We start from the raw sequence: 22,680 nt of genomic DNA, 5'->3' as shown, positions 1-22,680 counted from the left end.
ATCTGTCTACCCCAGAACATCTAAAGCCTATTATACTCTGTGGTCCAAATCTTTTATGCGACACTTAACATGTACCATTTGAACAGGTGCTTTAATCACTCTCTCCTGGCTCATGCACAATGGCAAAAATTTTTAACTCAAGACCCTTCTCAGGCTCTTACAGTCTAAACCAGCCTGTGATGTTTCCATGTCCTGTTCTGGGTCTCCAATCTATTTAGCCTCCTCTGGCAGAATGTTTGGCTCACTCCTAACTTTGCCCATGAACTTAGACTTCAGATGTCCTTGGGTTCCCTCCTTCCTTTTGGCAAAGCTTTAAGGGCCTATACTGTCCAGGTTCAAATCCCAGCTCTTCCACTTAGCTTAGGAACCTTAGCTAGCTCTACAATCAATCTCTATGTGCCTCAATGTCTCATCTCTAAAATACAGGTAACAATGACACCTGATAGACCTATTGGCATTCAGAATATAGTGTCTGATACATAATAGGGGCTATAATAGTAATTGCTATGATTATATATTCGAGACCAACATTATCCAGGAATAGAATCCCAACACACTCTGCCTCCTATTGTCAATTAACCTTTCGTGATATATTTTTCTTATTTGATCAAAATGTCCATAAGGGGAGGGACTGTCATCATAATCATCTTTGTTTTCCCTACAGTACATGCCTTAAAGGTGGCAAATATTCAGTAAAGAGTAGGCTAAAGTATCATTATCTGAAGATATAAATCCAATCTGTGTCTCTGCTTACAAATTTGAGCATATTATTATTTGTAGTGGTATTAATGACAGACAATGGCTCCAATTTAATTTTCCAACTAACACAATAATTAGACAAAAAAAATCATAATCATGTCCATCATTAAAATGTTTATCAGAAAGAAAAAAATATGAAAAATACAAAAACTCAGATTAGAGTAAAAGACTAGATTAATACCAAAATTTCCATTTAAGATCAGATTAAAATGGAAGTAGGGAATGTGAAAAGTGAAGAAAGACAGTTTGTTTGTTTTTTTAATGCCCCCACATACTAAACAATGTTGGGGGTGGGGAATGAATTTATGAAACCTTGATCAGTGCCTGAGAGAAAAATGAAAGGTATGATTTCAGGATTCCAACATAAACTGAAAATATGTATTTTCCCTATTCTCTTCGCCCAAACTGTCTCAGAATATTTATGACTCAATCTCTGGCTACCTTCATGCATCTGCTCAAATGATGTCTCATTAAAAGGCTTCTTCAGTGACTTGACAAGAAAGAATGTCTATGGCCAGTGTCCCTCCCCAGCCTTCACCCTGATGTAACTGTCTCCATGGAGTGGGTCATGTGCCACATTACACATCTATGGGTTACCCAGTCTCTCCCCACACAGTGGAGGATGCATTCACCATGAAAGGAAAAGCTTTTTTCCCTGCCATGTCCTGTGCTTGACAGGTTACCTAAAAGATCATGAGTGATCAATAAAAGTCTATCCAATGAGTCATTCATTTATTAACACAAGTATTAATAAATATGTACGTCAAGTGCTTAAAATAGTGCCTGGCACACACAGTTGGCCCAGTTAGCTATTTCTAGTGGGAGTAGAATAGTAATATTCCTCCATCAATTCTTTTTGATGGTTTTGTAACAAAAATCTTCTGCCCTGGGGGACTTGAAAAAAGTGGGAAGAGTTAGATAAAGGGATGGGGAGGCAGCTTTAAAATCTAAGAGTGAAGCTATTTACTTTATTTAAGGGGTAACTGGGAACCACTAAAGTGCTCTGTAGCACAGCATTGTCAAAGAGCAGGTTTTAGTGTGACTGGGGTGGGGTGCTGAAAATGTCGGGGCGGGGGGGAAGCAAGGCTGGAACCAGGAAGCTATGAATGAAGAGTGGGTGGGGTGCAGCTTGGCAGCAAGCAGACGTGCACGGCACAGCAATGATTTAGTCCACCTTCTTACCTAGGTTGACCTTCACTTGGGCAGACTCCAGGCTTTGAGATGTCAAAAATGTGATGCCACCAGGCCTGCATAGGAAAAAAAAAAAGCTTACCTGAAACAATTTGCACATTAGAGGGGGGGGTGTGTGTGTGTGTGTGCGTGCGTGTGTGTGTGTGTGTGTGAGAGAGTGTGTGTTGTGCGCGTGTGCACGCGTTACTACATTGCCTGTATATTGGGGGAAGCCAATTCTAAGGAACTTTCAAAAATAGTGCATCATGATGTTGACCCTTTTTCTTCTGCTGTAAGCCTAGGAAAGAGGATCCTGCATTTTTCACGAGACAACCATAATCTCTCACCCGAAAAACAGCATAGCACAGGATGGCCGACCAGGCTGGCTTGCCAGAATGGAGAAGTATCTGGGATGCAGGTCTTTCAACACTGAAACCAACAAAGTCCTAGGCAAACCAGTACTGGTTGGCCACTGTACCACCACAGTGCCTCCGAATTGGTCTGTGCTCATTCACTTGTTATATCACAATACAACCAAAGCAATATTTTCCAAAAAAAAAAAAAATCGGACCTTGTCATGTCCTCACTAGTCACACATAGTCAAAATCCTTCAGTGGCAATCTTGCTCTTTCAACAGATATCAGCCCTTAACATAACCTGAAAGGGCCTCTATGATTAGAACTCTACCTCTTTTTCCAGCTTCATTTCTTACCAGGCCCCCGCCACAGTTACCTTTCAGTGGCTCACGTGCAGGCCACTCCCTCCTGCCTTGAGGGCTCTGATGATGTGGTTCCCTCTCCTCAGAACGTGACTGCCATCCCTCTTTCACAAAGCTAACTCATAATCATTTTTAATATCATAGTTCCATCACCATCACTTTTTCAGACAAGTCTTTCCTGACTTCTCTAAGTAGACAAATCCCCTCTTCAGTGCCCTTTAGGTGTCATAGCCACTGCTATTGTTGCCCACCCATATCCTCTTGGCAGCCACCTCCACACCCTGAGAGCTACTGAGAGTAAACACCTGTGACTTTCTGCCCAATGGTTTTGGTTTGTTCAAAGGAGCACCCTCACCTGCACATGGGCTGGTACCAGAAGAGATCAGAGTGATAGGCAGCAGCTAGATCAGGTAGATTTGGGGGGCCATGATATAGAATCCAGATTTTATTCTAAGTCCAATGTGAAGCCATTTGAGAGTTTTAAACTGAGGAAACATGATCTGATCGCATTTTTAAAAGGTCACTTGGGCTGCTACATGGAAAATAAGACTGAAAAAGGGCAGACAAGGAAGCAGAGAGAGAGAGAGAGCAGTAACTCAAATTATGACTCTAGAATGGGAATCATTGTGGAAGCATAATAAAAAGTAGCTATTTGTAGCACTGCATATAAAGCCTTCAACTTAAGAGTCAAATCCAGACTAACAGCTCACCTGAGAAGGCCCTCTGAAGTCTGTTTCATTCAAAATGGTTCTTGGGAGAAGGTTAAAAATATTACTCTTTTCATGTATGAAATAGGGATAAATATATAGTACATAACTAGGTATACAGTTTACCTGGTACTAACAATTCATGGAGCGGGAAAAATCTAAAGGAGAAGAGCAATGAAAAAAAGGTTGAGAAGCACTTTTCCAGAATATCAGACAGGCTGTAGGCTCCTTCTTAGGGCCATTAGGTGCTCTTAAGCTGGCCTGGAATGGCCCCTGGCCTCCTGGGGACCAATAACCCTAAAACCGCCCTGCCACCTCATATTTCCTCAGAGCTGTACAGACACTGACTAATTCACCTTCTCAATGGGAAGATGGTCCAGTAAGATATGACGGTCATTTGCAAGTCAGCCTCTCTAAACACAGATGCTCCTGTGTGGACACTCGCGAGAAGTGCAAGTGACGGAAGGACGTTTCAGCAGTTGCACAGGGTAAGGCAAATACTGTGTGTCTCAGCAGGATCTCTTGTCCTGTGTTTCATGTTTCTCTTTCTATCAAGACTCTTCCTACACCTTACCTGATGAATCCCAATGCTTTCAGCAGAGCCCAAGTACAAATGCCTCCTTCCCCCTAGAAATCTAGGCGAGACAGTCCTTCTTTTGAGTGTTCAGAGCACTTTGTTGAAATTATATTAATGGCATTTATTTCCGGAGCACTTGGAGCAAGCATTATGCTAAACATTTTACCTATATTTATTTTATATAATACTTCTACTATTAATTCCATTTTACAGATAGCAAATTGAGGCTGAGAGAAGTGAAAGAGCTTGGTCAATGTCAAATAGCCAATAAATAGTAGAGATTCAGTCCCAAGCAGCCTCTTAACCTCTAGACTGTATACACATCACTATACTATTCACCCCACTGTATTATAATCAGCAGTTCATGTGCCTCCTTCCTCTATTACTTCCAACATAAGTGACCCAGGACAGGTATTATGAAACAAGAATGAGTTTTACAATCAAATCCTATTGTATAACTTTAGGATATTACTTACTGAGACTCAGCTTCTTCTATAAAATGAAGACAATAAATGCCTACTTAATACATTTGTCGAGATAAAATTAGACATAACTTTTAATGCACTTACCACAGTTTCTGGCACATTAAGGTTCATTCAATTAAACAAATATTAATTGAGGGCTTATAAAATACCGGGCTATAGGATTGGCACTGAGATAAAGACAATTAAATAGTTTTCATAGAGCTAACACATTAGGAATTTAATATATTTGGGTTGCTCTCACTTCTTGAAGGCAGGGACTATGTGTTATTCAACAGTGAATTTTTAAACCGGTTTAAAATAGGTACTCAAAAACTTTTTAGTGAATGAATAAAAATGGTTTATACAGTTTCAGAGACTCTAAGTATAAGGGATTATGAATGACTGTGTCAAGTAAGTGGGTTGATATTTATCAGTCAGTAAAATAACTAAAATAAAGCTCAAGAAATCACTTACAGCATCTATACACATTAAATTCATATAAGCATAGAGCTACTAGTAAACAACTCTTAAAATTAATTTCTGAGAGTAAAATGGAGTATTGTAACTTAAACAATGTACAAATAATAACACACCTAATAATACCCAGGAGGTGGGGACATGAAGAAGGAAGAAAGTTACAGAAGTGTCACTCATAAAATAATAATAATAATAATAATAATAATTTATACTGTCTAAAGAGGAAAATATTCATAAAAACAGCTATATAATTAATGACAATGACTCAACCTCTTAATATTTTTCATGATACTTAAGCCATAGAGAGATTTTCTAAAAAAATAATATATCTTGAAATGAAGTAGTTACTTGAAGTTTGACTATTCTTTAGTTTCAAATAAATTTAATTTCTTGAAAAATTTTAAAATGAATTATTTTTGTTATAAATAGCATCTCTATTCAATTTTATAAAAGTATTTCTATATAAACATCCATCCATCCATCCTTAGATAATATCTAAAATGATGATGTTCCTTTAAGGTTAACAATTGGAATTGTAGTATTTGAAATGATTTTTAAAGGTTATTATTTTTGTAACTTTCTGCTTTATTTGAATTCTTGATAATCAACAAGTATGATTATTTAAAAGTGTGTACACTTTTAAAATATGCCAAGATATAGTTAATTCTTCCTGGTGGGAATGTAGATCATTGTTATTTTCTACCTTGCACCTTTTTATATTTTTTACATTTCCAAAAATGATTTTAAAGGGCTTTACATCATAGTCTACATTTGGTATTATGTTTCCTTCCTTTCCAGTTAGACTCTAAAATAGAAAGTACATTTTTTTTACTTACGTTGCAAATGGTATCTTTAAAGTGACTTGAGAATCCAATTTGCAAATCAGAAAAGACCAGATTTTTTTAATGTTATTTATAAATGCAATCCACTTACATAAACAGAGAGCTAATGAATGGCTATATACGCATGTTTACATTTTTAAAGGTTTTTACATGAAGAATGAACGATTATGAAAGAGATTATAAAAAGCTTCATGATGTCAGTCTGTGTCTGACGGAGTCTTTAAGACCAGGATTTCAAACTAAGTGGCTTTCCTTGTCCCTTCGTGTTTAAGACATGCTTATTGAATGTCAACATCTGCTTGCTATGGTAAATGAAAACTAGAATAATCAAGTTATTACCCTTTAGTTAAGAAAAAGAAGATGAAATAAACAAATGGTTACATAGATGTTAAAGGGACTACTTATGTGAAATGTATGGGGAATGGTGGATAAAATATATGTTTAGGTTGTGCAGAAGGTACCATAGTAACATTTTTTCATTTATAAAGGTTTGAGATGTCTACGGCCATGCCACCCTAAACAAGCCCAATTTCATCTAGTCTTGGAAGCTAAGCAGGGTTGGACCTGATTAGTACTTGGATGGGAGACCCACCTAGGAAGACCAGGTGCCGTAGGCATAAAAAATAAAAATTAAAGGATTGTGAACTGACAAGGTTTTTGCAATCTGTGAAGTCAACCAAGGAAAGAAAGAAAAAGAAAGAAAGAAAGAAAGAAAGAAAGAAAGAAAGAGAGAGAGAGAGAGAGAGAGAGAGAGAGAGAGAGAGAGAGAGAGAGAGAGGAAGAGAGAGAGAGAGAGAGAGAGAAATAAAGGAAGGAAGGAGGGAGGGAGAGAGGGAGGGAGGGAAAGAAGGAAAGTGGTAGGTTTGAGAGAAAAGTTGGGATTCTCATTTATTCCTTAGACTAATTCAAGAAATCTATTTAGTTTCATGTAGCCTAGATTTCTAGGGACAATAGAATTCAGAATTCCCTAAGTTTTGTATGATTATTTTAATATTACCCAAAGTTTTCATTTCAGTGAGCCATCTAAATGTAAAACCTTTAATCTTCATCAATTCCAATTCAAAGAATAGAAAATAAATTTTTGTTTCTATTACTTTTGTAACTGTCTTCTCTCAATGAAAATCTGTAGACTATGGTTTCTTTTTTTCTTATAAAGGAAGGAAAACATTTTCATAAAGCTATATTTGTTAAATGCTTTAACTCCTGTTGCCTTCTGTCAAAATGTGGATTGGTATTTTTCTAGCCTAGGAGTTAATAATATGCATAGGGAAGATATTGGAATCTTAGATTTAAAGAAAACCTAGAATATCCATTCCATTCCATCGCCTTCCCAAGGTGGGACTCTCCCTCATTGTAATCTTTGTGAACAGCCATCCAGTCTCATCTTAAACACTTTCATGGCAAAGTGTTCTCTACCCCACAAGGAAACCTCGTGGCATTCTAGACAGCCCTGAATGTAAAAATTTTCCCTTATTCTGGGCCAAATTGATTTCCATTAATATCTTTTCACTGTTGTTTATTCTTACTTCCAGAGCTGCAGTGAGTTAATCCAACTCCTCTCCAAGCCAACAGTCCTTTAAACACCTAAAGCCAGTCCTGTTTCCTGAGACATCCCCTCATCCTGAGAATCACCCTGGTCCCTTCAGCAAGCCCTCAAATGGAAGCGCTTCCATCCTCTAAAGCCTTGCACGTCATTTAATGTTTACTGTGTCTATGGCCCTACTACAAAACGGTGCCCACAGCTAAAAACAGCTCCTAAAAAATGCCAAAAGTTGTTTCAAGATCACAAACACAATTCTTGCAACAGTCACTTTAAATCATTAGACGGACATGTCTTAAATAGCTAGATTCTATGTTACTATCTCTTCAGCTATCTTGAGTTTCGGTTTCCTCTTTATCATGTTTTTCTGACTTTACAATTTTGAAGACCATGCCACAATTACTTTTGGTTGCAAGCAACTAAAACTGATTTTGTCTTCCTTAACAAAAAGAGAAGCACCTCCAATTTCATGAAATTCATGGACAATTTCATGAAATAAGAGAAAGAGTTGAAAAGCCAAGAGCAGGAAGAATAGGAAGCAGAGCCTGCCAGTGGCCTCTGGAGCAGGGAATCCTACACCATCTCCCTGGGGCACTTCTCCTACTGTGACTTAATTCCAAGGATTCTTAGTCACTACAAACCTTCAATTCTAAATTCAAAGTCTTGGAGAAGAAAATCCAACCGACTCAGCTTGAGTGAGATAACTGTCCCTGGTTTAAGTAGCCCTGGCCAGGGACGTAGTGTTGTGTATATGGTGCCCATGCTTACATGTGGGGGTGATTTTCAGAAAAAGGAAAATGAATGTGAAAAAGGCAGATATCCAAAATTACTGTTACTTCTAAAAGAAAGTAATATTCAGAAATATTAATCTATGTTTCTTATTATCTCTCCTTGTGTTTTTCCCTGTTGCCTGATCCCCCCAACAGGCAGGTATTTTGAAATTGGTGTTCACTATGCCAGGTGAGCTATGTAACAAGAATAAAAAAAAAAAAAATAGCCTGAGAATATTTCTGAATTTTGTTTTCCAAAATCCTAAACTTTTGAACTCAGGTAATTTCTTGAGGGAAATAAAAAGGAATTGAGATTTATGGACAGGAAGAATCTTGAAGAAACATGGACCAATATCTCCCCAGGGCTGGTGGGAAAGGAGGGAGGTAGGCTTATAGATTTTAGAGGAGTGGGGAGCCAGGCCCTACTTCCTGGCAGTGTCTCCAGAAAGGCCACAGGACCCCAGAGCTGTGTGTGGTACATCTAGGCAGAAGGAAGCATAGGAAATGTCACTAAAAGATTTCTGTGGCCCAAGAATGACCTGGACATCTGCGATGAAGGAAGCCATGTGAGTGGAAACCCTGGGTGCTACAGTGTAACCTGTGTGGTGAGATGCATCAATGACCACAGGGTCCCCACTCCCAATGCTGCTCTGTAATGTCAGCCCCCAGGCCTGGACACAACTCTGGGGAGTGGTGTAACCCTAAGAAGGACTGAGGGTAAGTCTTCTGCCTTCCAAGAAGGATGAGGCTTGAAGCACAAATGAACATGGTTTGTAAACAAAATAAAGAAATGAGATATTTTTTACATACCTATCTTTGCAGATGGAAATTCTTATGCACTAGACTTGAATGAAAAAAGGCGCAAAATAAGAATTGAGTGGTTCTGCTTCCCCTCTCTCTGTGAATTTGAACTCAACTTTTTCAAAACACGGAATCTGTACATCATGCACCGATTGTCATGTAAAAAGCTCCCTTTTATAAAAATTGGCTTAGCAATTTTTTTCAAATTCTCTTCCTTCCTCTTCATGACCTTACTTTTCTTGATGCTATTTTCCTGAGTCCATGTCATACTTCTATATGTGTAGTCTTAGACCATATACCCCTTCTCCCCTCTTCTGTGTATTTCTTCCTTCTTAGATGTGGTTCAAGAACAAGCTCCCTATCCAACTTCTTTCAAGTCTTCAGCTACCTCTCCCTTTGGCTTTGTCATTTTCCCCACTAGTGACTATATCAGAATTTTGTTTAACTTATTTAATTTTTTTATTTATTTTGGTATGAACACTTAACACAAGCTCTACCTATTTAACAAATTTTTAAGTGTACAATACAGTATTACTGACTATAGATACAGATTTTTGTTTATCTTAACAAATTCTACATTAGTGAAGATCCTAAATTTATCTAATGGTATTGCAATTTGGCAGCTATTGATGTTTCAACCAAAAAACAAAAACAAAAACAAAAACAAAGTCACTCAAAAAACTGAATCTGAGAGTTAACTGTTCTTTCATTTTTGTAGTTGGCAGGGCTGTTATTTCCTGAAGAGAAGTTGAGTGATGTAATGAACAAAGCCCAGGGAGTCGGGTGACCTGGATCTATTCTTGGCTGTGCCACTGACCATGAGTGACCTTGGGCAAGTCACTTTTTATCTTCCCATCTTAGTTTTCTCCGCTGAACAACTAGAAAAATATCTTGTCACCTACCTAGAGAATAATTTAGGCACAAGAATTATAGAGTAAGAAATAAAATAATGCTCCTTAAAAAAACAGTAAGTTTATTTTTTAAAATCTGCCGGTTTCTCTTATGACAGTAGGGTCATCATGGAGTTTTAGTTCTTCAAATAATCATAAAAATTAGAATTAACCTATATTTTCAGAGCTTAAAAGAAATTGAGACCAGCTATGACAAATCAGAAAGTGACCTTGACAAGAAGCCAATAACCCCTATTACTTGTGATATGTTCTAGTCATAGTTGGTGGTTTAGTGGGTAAGAAAGAGTGGATTCGAAAGTCTGGTTGGTCTCCTTAGGTGGAAGATGCTACAACAGAAACAGAGATAAAAGGAAAAAGAGAGATTGGCAAATCGGGACAGGACAGATGCCAAGTCTATAGATGAATTCTGTTTTCTGCAGACCTGTGGGCTGTTAAAAAAAATTATTTGCAAAGCTTTCCAAATATGAGCTAGGCTTAGAAAAATTTCTAAAGTGGCTGTATTTATCTAAAAAGAGAAAGGATAATCATGTTAATGCTTAAAAAAAACAACTCTTACTTTTCATTACATCCACATCCAGAATACTGCACTATATTTATGGTTTAGCCTGCTTTGAAAGTTTAAAATTTTTTTAAGCCAAGAATGTTCTCTGTGGTTTACTAGGTAGGGCATAAGACAGAAGGTAGAATGCAAAGCCAGCAGGCAGAGTAAATACTACCCAGATTCCATTTGCTGCCATACTCTGAGGCAAGTACATCGATTTCTCTAACCCTTGATTTGCTCATCTGTATAAGAGGTTGAGTACCACCTATATACTGCACAAAAATACCTACTGACAGATTAAGTAACCAAGAGAGGGAGCTCGAATCTCTTGTTTTAAGCATGTGATGGACACAGAGGGAACATATAACTCATGCTCACTGCCGGTCCTTGGAATAGATTTATAGGGCATTTTTCTCAGTATAGAATATCAAGTTATATAGACTCCATGGTGTAACAGTGAAAAATTGACTTTATTAGTACTCGCAGGGCCAAGACCATAGGGATGAGCTTTCAGTCAGTGAATAGATCAAAGCAGCAATGCACCCTTTGGAAATGGTGACAAAGATTTTACTTATTGCCTCCTAGGAACTGAACACATTTAACATAACAATATTTGCCCAGATGTAATTCTCACAGAGGAGAAAGATCATTAAATGCTACAACAGCAACAGTCATTCCAAAATACTTTCCCCATCCTAGCTCAGCAAACTAAACTTAGAAGAGCTGACAAACTATTCCTGAATATTTAGAGAAGCCAAGACACTGGAGAGCTCTTGGGGACCATGAAAAAGTACATGATCATCTGTATGCTGCTCAGATGGGTTTTCTCTCAGTCATGGATGATGTCGTTCTTAAAGAATTTCATTGGAACAATGAAATGTACAAATGTCGAGGTTTTGGAAACTACAGCTTCTCAAAATTACCATGGCAAGTGGATCACTGGGGTTAGTTTCTCCTAATAAGAAGACAGGTTCTGAGATCTCTCTGAAATCCTCACATTTTTTCTTTCATGTTTAACAAAAGAAATCATTAGAGAAGGCATCTGAGCACGAACGAGTGTGGATACTCATGTGAGTAAAAACAAGGCAACCAGAGCTAAAGAACACCCACACACTGCTCTGTTAGAAGGATTTTTAAAATATTGGTCTGCAGGTCATCTCGTGTTCTCTGTACTTCTTTCACAAACACGTGCACTAGAGTACTCCTACTGGGGTATTAGTATTAGTACCTTCACAGTCGCAAGAGAAGAGTTTCCCGCCCTGCTTTAAAGCCTCATCTACGTTCCCCAATTAGCCTTCTTGCTGCACTTACTACTTGTTCATTAATACCCAGATCCTGATGACCAACATGAATATTAAAAAGTCCTGCTGTCCTGTGTTCCTATTGTTGTCTAGGCCACTCAGAAAGTTTGCTGGAACATGCAATGCCTTCACCAGAGACATTCGAACTATAATCTAAGAAACTCATCAAACTGTCACTGCCTCTCCTCACTCCAGCATCTAAGGATGTTTTGAGGCCGACATACAGAAATCTCAACTGACTTCACTCTGGACTAAAAAACTGGAAAAATACTTTGTTCCAACCATTAACCTTTGTTTTTCTTTTGTTTCCATATAAACTCCCCTATTAAGTGCCTGATTGCTCACATAATTGTTAAAAAAGAAAGAGGCCCAAAATGGAGTCACCTGTGCTAAGGACCACATCACTAAACCAAGGCTTAATACCTAACCTAAGAGCAGCTTCAGCTTCTCCCAGGACTATAATCTTAACCAGTCATTCTGGAATTATCTGGTCAGCACTAGTCAGGTAATGTGCCTGATAGACCGCTGTTGTCTCCTAAAAGGAAGGTGACCTTACCTGAAACAATTCACTCTTTGCTAGAATAACTTCATTGCCCTGCCTCCTTGTGCCTATAAAAGTCTTCTTTTCCTATAGCTCCTCAGAGCTCTATTCTATTTGTCAGATGGGTTGCTGCCCAATTCATGAACCATTGAACAAAGCTAACTAGACCTTCAAATTTATTCTGTTTAATTTTGTTTTCATACACCATATAGAGGCCTAGCATAGGTGTGCACCTAACTCCTTCCTACAACACTGCCTTCCGAAATGAGACACAACAGTTCAACTAGGCTGACTTATTCCCAGGACTGACGAGGCTGATTCAATGAGATGGGCAATGCATGTAAATTTGCCATTTTCTGCTTTCCCATTTTTGTTCTAATCTATGTTTGTTTTCTATCCTCCTTTGCAGATCTCTTATCTTGTAAACCGTAACCCCAATCTCTTTATAGCGACAAGCCTGGCTTTTGATTCATGAAACTTCTGGGGATGGGGAGGTAGTTTCAAAGGGCAGAATGAGGGGTACCAGAATACATTACCCCAAAATATGCCTCTTTAGCATATGGATTATTCTGAGCTAAAGGCCATGGAGAACCAGGAGATGCAAGAAAAGCTCTAAAAGCAGCGGACAAGTTTTTCTTTTGCAAAGGAAATTTATATTTATAAAGATATCTTCATTTGTAAAAGTAATTTCTCCCAGACCAAGAAGAGGAAAATTCTTAATAACTCTTATCGATGGAGGAGATACTGACTTAAATCTGCATAACAAACTTACTAAACAATTCTTGTTATACTTTTCTGGTCATCTTCCATAACTTGCTTCCCCTACAAAGAAGTCCAAAACTCCTTTTCCTTTAGCCTAAGATGATATTTAAGCCCAAGTTCTAACAACCCCTTGGGGTTACTCACGTCTGGGTACTCCCATATGTGAATGTGTTGCACATAATAAACTTCTGTTTGTTATAAAAAAAAAAATGTCCTGCTTACCTCTAAAATATTTCTCCCAACAGCCTGTGACACAGAGACCAAGGTAAGAAAGAGTTCAATTTAAAAGATGTTGGTCTTTAACAGTAGTCTATGACTCTTTAGAAAGAAGAAATAGGTATAGCCCTAATAAAATGGAACACAACATGGGTCAGTTTTGATTAAGGTAAAAAAATAGATTAATTGGTTTAAAACAACAACAACAACAACAACAACAACAAAACAGCTAGTAGCCTGATTCCTGTAGATGTGAATTACAGAGGTTGGTCATTTCAGGAAAGTGGTGAGGTGTGGGGGCCTTAAGTGAAGATAAACTCTTCCCCCTTCCTCAGCCTCATACATATACCATGGCCTTATATAATCAAGCCTAAATAAATAAAGAAATATAGATTACTAAGGGATATGTTTTACATCTAGCCAGAGAACTTGAGAAACCTAGGTGGGAGAAAATGCTCCAATTCCCAGAACCTTGCCTTTTATATGTTGACGAGGTAAAGAGATTTGTAGCCTTCTTTCCATCTTTCTACTTTCATAATTATCATATTACAGAGCACACAAATGACTGCTTTGTCAGCACTTCTACACAGACACTAAACACAGGGATGTTTCAATTCCCTCACAAGACCAGCCTGTTGGTGCAAGCTCATATTTGCTCCACGAGAATACAATTCCCATGGTTCAGCATCTCTACAAGATCAAGCAAATCAGATTAATGGTTATAACTCTGTCAACACACAAGCTGGGACCTGCTGAGAATGAAGCTGATTTTTAAGACAAGAGACTATGTGCATCTAAAAATAATGACTCCTGTTAAAACTAAGTCCCATCAGGGAGTATGAGTAACCCCCCAAACACGGTCTGTCAAAAGTGGGATCAAGGTATATTATTAAATATCACCAATAAATTTTCTTAGTTGTACAAGTAAAGTTTTAATAAGAAAGTCATTAAAGGCAAGCTCATCTAAAACACACCTTTATCTGGAATAACATGCACAACTACAAAGCTTGAACACAACTGAACTTTGGGAAGATAGAAGCAGAGGAAATACTTTCTATCTTATTTTCTTTTATACTACAGCACCTGATATTTCTAGGTGATCTCCCATCCAAGTACTGATCAGGCCCGACCTAGCTTAGCTTCCGAGATCAGACGAAATTAGGCACATTTAGGGTGGCATGGACGCAGACCACAACTAGACTTTGAACCACCATATATGAGGTAGGAAAGAAGTGTTTCTGAATCCTCTATCAAGAATGTTTACTATCATCATATCAAATTCCAATCTGTTCCTATTCTTCCCATTCCCCTTCCTTTGGGGACAGCTCCACCAATTTTATGTCTAGAAGGAGGAGGACCAAGATATGAGACCCAACCTCAGACAATGATAGTGCCAATGACAGGACTCCATTACTTTGGTCAAAGCAAGGTTAAGCCTGTGTCCATGAATAGAGCAATCACAGTTATTTCCTGAGATTCACCTTGCCATTAGAGAAGGAAGCTATCATTGGGTTACAGAGCTAGATGGATATAATTCTAGAGCTTATGAAGGCACTGAGAGGACAAGGTCTGTGATAGAAAAGAATAAAGCCAAGATAGGCCAAGATAAAGAATAGCAATAAAAGACAACTGAAAGAGACTGAGACAGAAAGACAAAATAAGTAATCAACAGGAAAAGCATTTGAATCTCAGGACCCAGCTGTGGGTAGACCAGCTTCCTCACCAAGACATTGGAGTCTGTTCATGACTAAGTCATGTCAGCCTAAAATGCTCATTTTTGCTTAGGATTCTTTCTGCATGGTTTCTAGCCCATACAACATAAATGATTTTAATTAATATAACTGACAATATACTCTAAATTTCAAAGTATCTTTAAAGAAGAGATAAGACTGTTAACCCCTCTTTCTAAATGAAAAAAAAAAACTGAACCGCATAGATATTCAGCAGTCACTTGTTTTCTACATGGGCAAAGAGAAATATATTATTCTTAGAGAAGAAAAATATTGTAAAACACAAGTTCTTCCATGCTGGCAAGTTAGAGTTTTTTTAATTCCCAGAAACATTTGAAGAAAAGCAGTTTTGCTTCTCCTGGGCAGAAGCCAATGAATTCACCAGTGTGTAAAAAAAGCACAATTTACCAAGTCAGAGCACTGAAGAGCCAAAGAGAAAGGAAAAGCCTAGGACAGGCTCAGAGGCCCAGAAATTTTCTCTAAAATTGTTTTTTTAATGTATCTTAATAAAGCTTGCTAAGCATTTGTTCAGGCTGGTGAGACAAATGTCTGTCCAAACACCGGTGGCCTCAATCAGTGGTACCCCTCTAAGATGGAGTCCTGTGAGAAACCTGAAGACTGCCATGCCCCATTAGCATCAGTTTTAATACCTAAAAAGGATGGAGAAAGACAACGGGAAATATACACATTTTAGGGACAGAACACTGGCCTTTATTATCTTTGTTGGCAAGTATTATTAACGGTTACCATTCCCCCACTTACTATGTGCCAGGAACTACTAAGCATTTTAACTATATTATCTCATTTAATCCTTACAACTTACCCTATAGGGCAGATGATATTATCACAATTTTATAAACAAGAAACTAAAGCTCAAGAATAAGTGATTTGCCAAAATCACTCAGCTAGTAAGTAGCTGGTCCAGGATTTGAACCCATGTGACAGGTTTATGAGTTTAACCATTAAGATATATTGCCTCCCAACTTTTACCTATTGTTTCCCTTCATTGGGACTATTATTCCCTAGGTCCTAAAGTATATCTAAAATCATTTTATTCATTGATCCTACTACTGGGCTGTGAACACAGTTGAGAAAAAGAAAACTAATGGTTAGATATCTCTGACCAAGAAGACCTGAGACTTTTGTTAACACTTTTAAAGCAATTCTTTCCACAGTGACAATTAATCTGATATGTAACTCTCAGCTTAACTGTTTTGCCTCGTGAAAAAAAGGTTCGTAAGTCTAAGATCCAAATGATTTTGTAGTAAGCCCTAAGAACAGCTGAGCAAGGGCTGTTGAATCCCAATGGTGTGCCCATAAGACACTACCTGTTATAGACAACACAACATAATTCTCTCTCCCAGGACCTTCGATTCCCTAAGGTGGCATAGCACATGATGACACACATCCCATATGCACACACGAATCATTATTTAGTACAACTGGAGTCACTGTGGAAGAAAGTCAGATGCTAAGCTACTTGACCTGGTCCTCTTAAAGGTTTGGGTCTGGATATTGACCTTTCCATGACTAAAGCACCCATATTGCACAGGTCTGCACAACAGATCTAGGACTCTACATTCAGTCCATCAGGAATGTGTGAGCGCCAATGTCACAGTCTCCAAGAGTCAGCAAGCATCAGTGTGGATGATTAAAACAAAGGGTTCTCTGTGGCAATCTCAACTGCAAATAGGGATAAAGGAAACTCCCCCCAACTGGCACCCTGCTCCCAGCTACTAGTCCTTAAGTTAAAAGAGGACCTGGCTCTGGTATCAGGGGGCAGGGGCACTGCTTGTCATTTTGGAGGTCAGCACTTACATTGCTGAACAGAGTCTGCTTTTGTGGAACTTGAGGAGCTCTGATGAAGGAAGGGAAAGATGGTGGTGGTGGTGGTGGTGGTGGTGGTGGTAGTGATGATGATGATGACAACGAAAGAAGAAAATTGTGATGATGATTATCACCTATAAATATAAGCACAAAGTAGCAACAGATATCTTTGTAGTCATGGTCAGTTATAATTATGAAGCTGCTTCCGTTCCCAAACCTCTGAACTAAACAAATCCAGCGTCAAAACAGAGCGCTGCATCCCTCCCTCCCCCGCGCGCCCTTCTTCCCGTAGTCCACCCTTCCTGTGCCAAGCTGGGAATGAGACTGCACTGGCTAGTCAAGAGGACTGGGATCTGAGAGTTAACGACAGTTCTGTAGTAAGAAGCGTTAGGGTGATCCTCGGGGCCCCACCAAAGCAGTTCGGAACTGCTTGGCTGGGGAGCAGAGGAACGGATGGAGAAGAGTATGAAGATAGGTAGCGCGGCTAAACAGATTTGGTGCCTCATTCCGCGAGCCTGAAGCCCCGGGAGGCGAGCGGGCAGCCTTTGGTCGGGAAGGATAAGAGGCGGGGCAGCCCTCCATCAGGACAGACAAGTCTCTCTTTACCTGACCAGGTGCAGCAGCCGTAGCGGCTGCAGCGAAGATGCTGCGCTTGAGTCCAGAGCCAGAAGCTGAAGCGGCCGCAGCGATTGCCTCTGCGAAGGCCCGCCCTGTCCCCGCCCCCAGCCCTACGTCCCGCCTCCTTAGCACGCGCCTGCCTGACGGGCTGTTTGGGGGAGGTGAGCTCTGAATTGATCGGCAGGATTTCCGACCAATGAGAATGTGCAGCGGCCCCCGAGGCGGGCAAGGTGGGGCAGGAGGCCACGGCGCCCAATCAGCATCTGAGCCGCTGGGTTAGTGCACGGTGAGGTTATTGGGCAACGCTACCGGTGGTCGGTAGGCTAGGTCAAAGGTCGACAGCAGCAGCCAATCCACTCAGCTTACCTAGGTCCGGGCGCCTCTCCGAGCGCGCGGTCTGGAGAAAGTAGTTCGAAGCGATCGGGAAAGGTCCTTGAATCCAGAAATTCTCGAGGTTCTCACGCCTCCGAGACCCGACAGAGCTGTGCCGCCCCCCTTGTCAGGTCAGCACCCCCTGCTCTTGTACCTCAGCCTAGCCTTTCACGATTGTAAGTGCTAAAAGGAGCCAAGGAGGAAAACTCAAGAGCAAGCTCTTTAGTCAGAACCACTGGCAGGTAAATTACTTTGACTACTTGGAGATAAGAACTAAATTGGTTTGGGCGAAACTATGAACTAGGGCCTTTGCTATCCAGGAGTTCATGAAGTCTGGGCTTCACAATGGAGGCTAACCGAAGTGGAAATCTTTTAAAGTAAACCAACAAAATAACATGGCCATAAGAGCGTAGTCCTAGAAAGAAAAAAGATCATATAGCCCAAGGTCTTATTCCAGCATTGTTTCAAAAGCTTTCTAAATAGATTCGTAAATCCTATTCTGACTTTTAATCAAACTCGTAAATACGATTTGCTCTAAGCTTGGGAAGGAGGAATGTGTAGTAGGTGGATTAAAAGAAGAAGAAAAAGATTTCCCAAAGAGGCTATTATAAAGACAAAATATAAATAAATTATAAGGTTATTATCGGCCCTGGAGTGACCACATCTTTGCGCCTGCCTGGAAGATACCCAGCATCTGGCTTTCTCAGTATTTTAACTACGTCCTCAGTACATGTCTTACTAGAAAGTGAATTATGACAAAGTTGTGAAATAAAAGTGTATATCGAAAAAAATTATAAGGTTATATATCAGGACTACAAATATATATACTATACTATATATACTAACAAGTTAGTGATGTCGATATTTAAGGTTGTATGTGCTCGTCATTAATAAAGTTACCAAGTGTCTAATAACTATATGTGAGATGCTGGGGATATCCATTTCAATAAAACCCATTTCCTGACCTCAAGTGAAGCAAAACGCAATCTGGATCAGACTTGAAGAGGTCACTTTATAAACATAATTGTTAGTTTTCACAACCACTCAGCAGGGTAAGTATTATCCTCATTCTACAGATGAGAAAACTGAGGCTAGAGAACATAACTCACTTAAGGTTACACAGTTGAGAAAATGTCTTCATCGCAAATCCGTCTGAACTGGAAACCACAATTTTATATTATACCACACTTGCCTTGCTAAGGGAAGAAACTGTCTCTAATAATCTCCACAGAAAAGCACCCCTCTCTGAAATACATGAAATATATGAGGCAGTGCCTATGAATTTTTAAATACTCAATTTGGTCAATTTGTTTATCAAAGTACCCTGCTTTCTAAATGAAACCAAGAAAATATAAAAGATGATTTTTGCCTACTTGGGGCTTCATGTAGTACTTGCACGTACTTCTTTAAAGCCTTTAGTGATAGGTAGAAGGATTTCGTGTAACTCCCCATCCATTCCCAAACTCCTTTCATTGCCTCTTAGTACATGTCTAGTAAAAAAAAAAAAAAAAAAAAAAAAAAAAAAGATGGTAACCTTAACTTCGATGTGTGGTCAGAAGACCAGCAGGATTGACCTCACCTGGAAGCTTGTTGGGAATGCAGACTCTCAGGTCTACCCCAGACCTACTGAATCAGAATCTGCATTTTAATAAAATATTCCACAGTGATTTCTATGCACTAAAGTTTTAGGATTGTTTGTCTTGTGTGAAATGCATTTAATAACTCCAGCAGCTTACTTCCCAAAGAGGCTTGCTCCTAACCTTGAATTGGGTGGGGGCGGGAGGGAAAGGAGGGAAAGGTCTACAATGCACACATTCACTCATGCTTCTACCAGTACCTTAAACAGCAGGAAACGTTACTGCCCACAGATCACTAACTCAAACTTCTCTCAAAAGATTAAACTACCCCTTTCCTGCAAGAGAAAAAGAGAAACTTAAGCCAGGCTCTAGATTCAGATAGGTCCTACCATATGCCTGAAGCTTCCAGTCCTGCTGTTGCAAACTTCTACAGTCAATGAAAGCCACAGATATCATAGTTTAACCATTAAGTGCTTCCTAAGAATGAGATAAATAGATCTTTCTACCATTAAACTCCAGCCTATAAACCACTTCCTCCCTCAAGCCTTCCCTCATCCCCTGTCAGAATTCATTTCCAAATCTGTGCTTCTGTAACATGTTTGTACTTCTCTTATACTCTTGTCTCCATAAAGGGTTACTGACATATTCATTTCCTCTAGATTGAAAGCAACTCCGTAGTAGTGGATTGGCTGTGGTTTACCTTTTCACACCTGCAATGCCTTGCATATAATAAGTAATCTGCTTTGTTTAATTGAATCTCTGTCCTTCCCTGAGGTGGATAACTTTAATGCATGACCTAGAAAATCAGGAGAAGTAGTCAAAAAAAGAAGCAGAAGAAAAACAGATATAGAAACAAGAACACAAACATTGTGGTGGTTCCATTTGGAAGGACTCAGATCAAGGCGGGGGAAAAAAGATACAGAATATGGCAGGTGACATCATCTCTTGCCTCAATGTCCCACCTTCCCATTATGGCACCAGTCAGAAACAAGGAGTTTCTTTTAACCAAGAATTGATGTTAGGGAACAGACATCTATAGAACCCGTGTATGGATGTCAAGGAGAGACCAGCTGGATTGAAAATGGAGATTAGACGCTACAAGTGAATTCTTGGAGGTCTGAAGGGAACAGACAGGAAGAGCACCCAAGGGAACACTCCCCAGGGGAATGGACTTTGTCCTACCACAGAGAAGAACTGTGCTCTGACAGGGTATGACAGCATAATAAATAATTCTAGAAAGGGGCAAACATTTCATCACTCTCACTAGTTATATGGTCCAAATCACCTTAACCAATCTGGACCTCAGTGCCCTCATCTGTCATGGATGGGGGATGACAAATTTATTCTAGAGTGCCTACCACAGGAGCATTAATGGTAATATTGTTTTCCCTGACAGGTAAATTTATGAATACAACATTCTCCAGGATAGATTTTGTGAGATTTATTTCAACCTCAAGACATGCAACCTATAGGAATAGAAAGGCTGTCCATGGGAAACATTAAATGTGAAACCAATGATCACATCCCTCTGAAATGTAGGACACTGCAAGCAAATCTCCAAGATGTTTCCACCTCATTTGCCCTCGGCTGTGTAATCAGCTTTTCATCTCAATGCCGGATAAATGCAACTTGCCTGCTGCCACATTCATCCTAATATAGATGCTGTTGTGTTGATCAAAAGCTACTCATTACCCCCACATTTCATGAAAATATTTAGGGGCATCAAAATGCCGACCTCTGCAACATATCTAGGGATCTAAGACACAAAAACAAGGCCTTGTGCTACAACGTTGTCACTTAATGTGAGTTCACAGTCTGAGAAAAGATAAATCTGGCCATGGCAAGGTGAGAACTTAAACGACAGTGGAAAATACTCCAACCCCCAGAATGATACCTCTCTAGACTGAAGGGTCTCAGTCTCTTCTGATGCACCACCTACATTTATTTCTCAACTCATTCTGAAAAGGATTTGAAATGACACATTCTCCTTGTAATGTTTCAGTGTGTAGGTGAACATTGTGAAGGCTGGTAAAATGTTTGCAGACTGATGAGATTTTTTTAACTTGCCTACAGAAGTATTAAAAATAAATGCCACCTGAAGCACCATATGGAGAAATTATACTCATTTAGCTAAAACCATAATTGCATTTATGCTGTCAGTTCGTAGAAATAAAGAAAGAACTTGAGTCTCAAGCCGAAGCTATTACATCACTCATATTAATTCCCTGAAAAAGCTTGAGTTTGACTCAACAGGAAAAGTCATAATGACTATATTCTGAATATAGGGGAGTGGAATAGAATGATGTGAGAGGGTTTCATGCCAAGAGATATATCCTCAGACACTACAGCAGGACGTGGACTCAGTAAAATCTCACTGAGCTGTCATTAGCTGGCAAGACAGGCTTGGCATGCAGCTTTGTTAAAGGGTCATTTGCTGAGTCATGAAAGCCACCAGGCTGCACTCCTGAGGGTAGGAGATAGACAACGGCAGGATTCCAAGTCACCTGCTTTGTAGTGAATAACCCAAAGTTGATGGGCAGGGAAAAATTACCCCATCTGGGGTAGAACTTCAGGCAATGCAGCATAATTCTGTTCCATGGCATGAGCTAGCGTAGCAGTCAGAAGAATCACTGCCAAAGACAGCAGGCTCTGCAGAGGACAGCTGCAGCCTCAAAAAGAATGAAAAGCTATTTTATGATTTTCTTTTTATTATAAAAAATGTCACATGATCATTGTAATTTGAAAAATACAAGAAAGCACAAAGGAGAAAATAAAAATTGATTGTAATCTCACTATTCATTTATTTAATCAGTAAGTATTTCTTGAGCACCTTTTAAAACCAGGACTTTTACTAGGCACTGGAGATAGAAACCTGCCCTCTTTGAGTTTATAGTGCACAAAGGGAGACAGATGAATAATATCACAGGAAGAATGGCATTGCTTGCTAGGCTAAGTGCCACAAGGGAAGGAGTGAAGTCCCTAAAAGCAGAAGATAAGGGAACCTGTCTGACTTAGGGAGTTGGGTGGGGGGAGCATACCTGTGATCCAAGAAGGCTTTCTGAGGAGGTGACTCTTAAATTGATATCTGAGAGACTGGCAGAAATTAGTTAGTCAAAAGAGGGATAAAGAACTTCCCAGGCAGAAAGAAGAACATGTACAAAGCTCCTGACAGAAAGAACATGAGGTGTGTTGAAGAACTGAAAGAAGCCAGTGTGAAAAGACTCAGAGTTTGAAAGAGAAGGTGGGACATGATATTGGAGAGGTAGGCAGGGCCAGACTGTACAGGGAATTGTTGACCTTCATATAAGTCTTCAAATATTTTATTTATATATAAGTACCTGTGTCTATACATGTATAACATATGTATATATAATGTGTGCATGTGTATGTGTGTAGTTTAACCATTATCATCAAACTGCCAAGTTTCTTCAGAAAGTATGCACCAATTTATGCCCTTGC

At 39.4% G+C, this 22,680-nt stretch overlaps 1 protein-coding gene and 1 pseudogene across 8 annotated transcripts in view; one reads left to right on the top strand and one right to left on the bottom strand.

Annotated features, from left to right (window-relative positions):
- FMN1 (formin 1) overlaps positions 1 to 17,358 on the bottom strand; it is a 373,160-nt gene extending 355,802 nt beyond the window's left edge. For 6 of the 8 annotated variants that reach the window (XR_004950098.1, XR_001598951.2, XM_016160807.2 and 3 more), the window contains exons 1-2: positions 17,261 to 17,358; positions 1,942 to 2,006 (exon numbers count right to left, since the gene is read on the bottom strand). The gene's annotated coding sequence lies outside the window, so the exon portion shown is untranslated. Of the gene's footprint in view, positions 1 to 1,941; positions 2,007 to 16,645; positions 16,694 to 17,260 lie in introns of those variants that run through there. The other 2 variants (XM_016160802.2, XM_016160804.2) reach the window with 2 other exon arrangements.
- Positions 6,212 to 6,331, top strand: LOC118601266 (annotated as a pseudogene).
- Positions 17,359 to 22,680: the final 5,322 nt, after the last annotated feature.

This window comes from Rousettus aegyptiacus, unplaced genomic scaffold, assembly GCF_014176215.1.
Source record: "Rousettus aegyptiacus isolate mRouAeg1 unplaced genomic scaffold, mRouAeg1.p scaffold_m13_p_3, whole genome shotgun sequence".
Taxonomy (NCBI): Eukaryota; Metazoa; Chordata; class Mammalia; order Chiroptera; family Pteropodidae; genus Rousettus; species Rousettus aegyptiacus.
Note: the sequence above shows the minus strand (reverse complement) of the source record. Positions and strands in the feature narration are given on the sequence as shown.